This window comes from Tenrec ecaudatus, chromosome 10, assembly GCF_050624435.1.
Source record: "Tenrec ecaudatus isolate mTenEca1 chromosome 10, mTenEca1.hap1, whole genome shotgun sequence".
NCBI lineage: Eukaryota > Metazoa > Chordata > Mammalia > Afrosoricida > Tenrecidae > Tenrec > Tenrec ecaudatus.
The window spans coordinates 20,928,689-20,935,992 of NC_134539.1; positions in this window are offsets into that span (position 1 = coordinate 20,928,689).

The following is a 7,304-nucleotide window of genomic DNA, read 5'->3' on the forward strand; positions in this document are numbered from 1 at the left end:
AATGAGCAATGTGAACATCAAAAGTACAACTCTGAGCCCAGATGAACTAGCTGGTACCTGGTTACCAAAAGAGATCAGACTTGAAAGTTCAGGAAAGGAAGGGGGAGAAGTATGATACAAAATGAAAATTCATAAAAAAGACCAAGTTTACTGGTTAGATGGGGATTGGTGGAACTCCCTAGACTTTGGTCTTTAGCTACACTTCAGGTGTGGAACAGAACGCACTCCCCCCTGAGCTCATTTTTTTAGGCAAACAGTAGATAGATAAGAGGAATAATAATATTAGTGAGGTTTGCACACCTTAGAATAATCAACCATTATTGGTTACTATTGGTATAAAAATGGCAGCATTTATCCAAAGACAAAGTTCTAAAGAGTTAGGAAAGAGGAAGCAATGAGACAGAAAATACAAGGAGAACGTGAAATAAGTGGCATTCATTGAGGGGATTGCAATCAGTGAGATGAAATGTATATAAATTGCTGGATATAAAACTGCCGATTTGCTCTGAAAACCTTCTTCTAATTCACTACATATATATCTCATTACAATAAACAGAAAAGATTGAGATTGTCTTTGGATCTACAATTGGTGCTTATGGAAACAGCAGTCAAGTGATCACATGACACATTGCACTGTGTAAATATGCTGCACAAGACCTCTTTAAAGTGTTGAAAAATAAGGAATTTGCCTGCCACAGCAGTGGTGGGACAGGGCCCTGGTGCAGAGACAGGGAGGGTGTCTCCGCTTCTTGCAGTTGCTACCTCCCCGCCGGGGTTTGGGGGCCCCTCCTGTGCCCAGACTACACCATGGCCCACTTGAAAAGCAAGGATGTTGCTTGAAGGACTAAGGTACGTCTGACCCAAGCCATGGTACTTTCAGTTGCCTCATATGCATGTGAAAATTGGACGTTGAATAAGGAAGACAGAAAAGGAGTCGATGCATTTGCATTGTGAAAGTATCATGGACTGCCAAAAGAACAAACAGATCCGTCTTGGAGGAAGTACAGCTACAGTGCTCCTCAGAAGGGAGAATGGGGAGACGTTGTCTTAGGTACTTGGGGCACGTTATTAGAAGAAACCCGTCGTGCTTGGTAAAGTAGAATAGAAGCGCATCGGATAAGAAGCGCATCGAAAAAGAAGACTCTTCGTGAGATGGATTGACACAATGGCTGCAACAATGGGTGCAAATGTAACCACAATTGTGCAGATGGCATAGGACCAGGCACTACGTCGTTTGGTTGTACATAGGGTTACTATTAGAACCAACGAATAGGAAGAATAAGAATACCAACGCTCAACATCAGTCCCCACTGTCTCACTCTCCCTGTGTCCTCTTATTCGCTGCCATATCTGATGGCCCCTGAGTCCACTCCTTCTGGCATCTAGGTTACTCAGGTAAAGAAGAGGATGTGAAGGAAAAGTGGAAAGAAAGAAGGAAGGAGTGTAAAACATTGATGAAGTTTGTGGCTCTTGCAAAGTTAAGTGACCATTGTTTTCTGCATCCTCATCCCCCAAAGAGAATACTTTTCCTTAGTATTACAAAGGAGACTGTGAGGGCTAGAGAAATTTAAAAAGGGGGACAGGTTGAGATTGAGAAGATGGCACGGGGGGGAGTAGGGCATTCACCCACCCAGGGGGAGGGTATTGGTTATGTCTCCACAGAATCAGGAGTGCTAATACAAACCCCAACATGTCTCACCAAACCATGAGGGCAATGTAACCATGAGGAGGAATACATGAAAAGATTGGGCTATAGGGCTGGCCCCAATCCGAGCCAAATCGACCCCCTCCCTAGAAGTACATGCGACAGATAATAACACTAAACATACAGGTTGGGGTGAGGGGTCAGCATATCATGACCACAAGGAAGCAAACCAAGAAGGAAAAAGAAAGGAATTGTGGGTCCAGACCCCATATTGACACATCAAGCCTGGAAGATGATGGCCCAGCATGGGACTGCTGAGACACAGAGATGCCTGTAGGGCTGACAGTAGCTCACGACATGTCCCCTTGCTGGAGCATACTGCACCAGAGGACAATACTGGGAACACATGGCAGGGAGGAAGTATGGTCTGAACCCCCTGCAGTGGGGAAAACCAAAAAGGGAACACAACAGATCAGTAACAGGAGCAAAGCCACAAGCCCCTAAAGAGCACCCCCCCCCAAATAGATTTCAGGCTAGGAGGGGCAGTTCCTGGAATTCCTCAGAACTAGAAGTATTGGCCTATACACATATATTTATATGGCAATATACTGAGGTAGTGGATGGACTTTGGGCCTCTGCTCATACCCTCCTTCAATACAAGAACATGTTGTTTTAACAAACTGGCAATCTGAGATGCTCACCCTTCTGACACAATTGCTGAAGACAAAATGGGTGTATAAGCAAATGTGATGAAGAAAGCAGATGGTGCCCAGCTATTAAAAGATATAGTGTCTGGAGTCTTAAAGACTTGAAGTGAAACAATCAGGCAGCTATCCAGCATAAAAATAACAAGCCCACATGGAAGAAGCACACGAGCCTGTGTGAGCATGAGGTGTCATTGGGACCAGGTAACAGGCATCAGAAGACCCTTAGCAATCAAATAAACTAAATCATATGGCTAAGAACAAGGAAGATTAGAACAGAGGTCCAAAGCCCATCTGTAGACAATGAAACATCCCCCACAAAGGGGTCACAGGGAAGGAATGAATCAACCAGGGTGCAGTAAAGCACCGATGAAACACACAATATTCCTTTGGTTCTTTGAGGCTTCCTCACCCCCACCACCAGGACCCCAGTGATGCCTCTCACTTCAGACTAGACTGGAGTATGTATTCAGCCATAGACAAGAGATAAGAGTTCAGGACACACGCAACCCAGGAGCAGGAATGGGAAGAGAGGTACCAGATGGGAAGGGTGAAGGTGGGGGAGGAGGGGAAGAAGGGAAACTGATCAACACCCAACCACACATCCCTCCAGGGGGAAGAACAACGGAAACCATGCGGGAAGGGAGACAGTGGTCGGTGCGCAACATGGAAATAATTTATAATCTATCCAGGGGTCATGAGGGTGGTGGGGAGGGGGGGAAAGAGGAGCTGATATCAAGGGCTCAATAGAAAGTAACTGTCTAGAAAAGAGTGATAGCAACATATGTACAAATATGCCCGATACAATTTATATATGGATTGTAATAAGCATTATAAGAGCTCTTGATAAAATGCTTAAAAAAGAAAAAGGAAGGTTCTCAAACGTCTAGCTAAGAATCCAGCATGGTAAATGGCGGCTGCCTCCCTGATCCTACAGCACAACAGTTGTCTGTACATTCTAGGTTCAAGCACGACAAGCTAGGGGAAGCTGGGAATACAGCTAAGGGAAGCTCCCTGGAAGCCATCAGAGGCTGGCCCATTGGGACCCCCAACAGAAGCTTTAGGAGAGGAAATGGTCTACAGGGTGATGAAGGAGCAGTGCCTGGCACAGCAGAGGGAGAACTGGCACAGCACACTTGAAATTCTTCAGGAGAACCAGCCTGTGGGCTGGTTATCTCACACTCCAGCTGACCTGTGAACTGTGGAAATAAATGCTACAAATCTGTTTTAACTTATCACCTGCAACCTGAGTTTCAGTTCATCTCTGGTTCCATCTTTTAGTGGATATGTTAAAAAAGAATTTTTTAAGTAAGTGGAAAAATACAGTGGAGGATGGGAAATGGGAGGGTGGTCCTTGAATTTCAGACATAACTTTTAGCCAAGGGAAATGACAATGTTTCACACAAACAAGCTATTGCCAAGGCAGGAGTTCAGATGAGGTGAGGGAGGTGCTTATATGAGGTACAAACATCAACTAAAAGTCAAATGAAACTCACTACTATTGAGTTGACTGTGTCTCATAGTGACCCTATAGGTCAGAATATAGCTGTCCCTTGGGGTTTCTGGGGCTGGAAATCTCTGCAGGAGCATACACCATTTTTTTTTTCTCCAAAGGAGAGCTAGGAACCCACTGTGACACGACTCCGCAATGTGTTACTGTGAATTCCACTCAATTCCAATGCATAGCGGCTCTGTACTTGAACCCCCATAGGGTTTCTAGGCTGTTGTTTTTCAGGGAGCAGGTCACCAGCTGTTTGCTCTCTCAGAGCTGCTGGTGACTTTGAACTGCTCAAATTTTGGTTAGCAGCCATGTGCTTAACCCTTGCATCCTCAATGCTCAAGAAAAATATGGTTTACACGCAATTAAAAAAAATAAGGGTGCTATAGAAATCCACATATCAAAATTTTAAATGAAGGCAGGATTCAGCCTTGCAAGTTTGCTAGCTTCAGAGTTGGATAAGTGGGATATAGTGAGAAAGTAAAATGTTCAAATTCTAATCACTCCATAAAGTTCCTACCAACGACATGGGCTTGCTAAATATACCAGATATTCTGGGAGCAACTTGCTGAAAAGCAGCGGGGTAGGCTTGACTGTTCAACTGAGGTTTTTATAATTAAGCCTTTTTGGTCACTTGCGAGTTTGCACAAAACACACAGAGGCACTGAATGAAAATTTGACTTTCTCAGAATGAAAGGGACAACCTCCTGAGACGGCTGCCTGTAAGATGGTTGCCGCTGTTCCCAGCCATAAAACAGATGTGGAAATATTGGCTGATCATAAAAGCATTGTTCCAAAGTGTGGGACAAGAGTAGACCTGTGTCCTGTAAGGTTCTGTTTCCTGGAAAAAATGGAAATTAAAAAATGGAATTGTCTATGGACTTTTTGAAATCACCTTGTATACTTATACTGCCAACTAACCTCAAGAACAGCGGTTCAAACCCAGCCGCAGCTCTGCAGGAGGACGACAAGGCTGTCTGCTCCCATTCAGATTTGCAGCGTCAGAAATGCTGCCAAGGGTCATTATGAGTGAGAATCGACTGGATGGCACTGGGTTTGGTTTTCATTTTCATATGTTCACAAGGATAAGCAAATAGCTTGATGTAGAGAAACGTCAAAATATTTTTATGAACCAATGAAATGAATGAAACCATTTCCATCCTATTTCAATTTTAAGGTAGATTTAAAGGCTTACTAAATGTCCATTAGTAACGCAAATGGTTAGCACAATAAAAAACTCTAAAACTCCCTGCCATCGAGTTGATTCCAACTCATAGCAACCGTATAGGGCAGGGTAGATATGCCCTTGTGACTTTCCTGGACCATTACTGTTTACTGGAGTAGAACGGTCTCTCTCTCTCTCTCTGTGAGAGAGGCTGGTGCTTAGGGACTGCTGGCCTTGTGGTTAGCAGCCCAAGGCAGAGCCTCTATGCCACGAGGGCTCCTTTAACACACTATGCTGATAACCAAAAACGTGTTTGGTGGTTCAAGTCTGAGGCACATCTGAAGAAAGGCTTGGCTTTTGGCAAAATGAGTCCCAGAAAATATGATGGAGCACAGTTTGATGTTCTCTGACACGTTTGAGGGCGCCCTGGGTCAACTCGGCAGTTCGTTATTAACGAAAATCTCAAGAGCGCTTTCTCACTTTTAAAGAACATCAGTGAGACTCAACTTTGTAAATATATGCTCTGTCCCCTGCTCTCACTCAAATTCCAAACACACACACACACACACACACACACACACACACAGTAGCACTGACATATTTAATATGAAGAATACAAATAGGAAATGTGACTTATCTAGGTTCCAAAATCGTGCCTTCATATTACCCAAAATTGTCAAAAGTCACTTTAAAAAAGTCTTTCCAAAGAATGAATTTTTAAAAAGGGATAGCGAATGGAAAAACGGTGATAAATAAAAAGAAAAAAGCAATGGAGGGGTGCTTGGAAAAGGAATGCTCAGAGGAATGGATCAACTAACTCCGGGCCATTCCCACAGGGGAACAGTACGCATCCTCGGAAGCAATGATGAGCCTGTCAAACACCTTAAGGCAGCGGTTCTCAGCCTTCCTCACGCCGCGACCCTTGCATGCAGTTCCTCATGTGGTGGTGACCCCAACCATACAATTATTATTTTTTTTCATTTTATTAGGGGCCCATACAACTCTTATCACAATCTATACATACATCAATTGTGTAAAGCACATTCGTACATTCATTGCCCCATAAAATTATTTTCATTGCTATTTCATCACTGTAATTTTGCTACTGTTATGAATCGTCATGTAAATATCTGAAGGTAGGATGTCTTTTCATTGTTACAAATGGAACATAACGAACGCATAGTGATGAATCACAAAAACAATGTGTAATTATATATTGTGAATTATTTGTTTCTAATGACAAATAAATGAAAATTTGTCTTGAAGCATGGTATAGCATGGGTAACAGTCTTCATGCGGGGTACTTGGGTGTGGGCGGACCCGCCTGGAGATGGATAAAAGAGCATGTCTTCGTTCCTAAGACCATTGGGAATATGGGTCCTGAAAGGGGTCGCGACCCATAGGTTGAGAACCATTGCCTTAACGTATGGACAAAACCAGAGAATATTATGCTCAACCAAGTTAGTCAGTCTCAAAAGATAAGTATGTTATGACATCCTTCTCATAAAGGGGAACAGAAAAATGATTTTCACATCCAAGGATAAGACTGAAGAGGCCCAGGTTGGGCGTAGATGGGTGGGTAGGGGAGAGGAAAGGGGCAAGAAAGTCCAGAGGGCGAGAGGGTGGGGAAAAGATCAGACACACACACCCTTGGGAGGTGGCACGGCGCGGGGTAGGTCGGCGCAGATTGGCTGAGCCACTAGCAAACAGCCCAGGAAAAGGAAGAACTCTCGGAGGATCAATGTTCATCAACCCCAAACCTAAACTCACTGCCATCAGGTCGATGGCGAATCCTATCAACCCAATATAGGACAGTGTAAAACTGCCTTTACGGGACTCAACAGCCCCATCTTTCTCCGAGGGAGAACTGGGATAACTGGTGGTTTTGAAATGCTGACCTTTCTGCCCCAAACCCAAAGCATCACCACTAATATGGAGACAATCCTCTTCCCAAGACATCAGTAAAAGAAGCCCCTGCTGGGCCATCAACACCCAACGCTATTCCCTGATAAATCCTCTATCATGTACGCTATTCCGCGTACTTCTGCAGTGTGGTTTCAACACATGCTCTACCCTACGCACTTTATGCATTTTGTGCCTCCCATGTACACATACCTGTAAAAACTACATACAATATTTGCATGGTCTACATTTAATTAATATCCCTGTTCTTATTCACTAGTAGGATTCCCTTCCTGCTGAAAAGCCAACCATAAAGCAGTTCTACCGAATCTTAAAAACAGGCTTACCGTCTCCAAATTCAGTCCTAAAATTACATAGACATCTCAATCC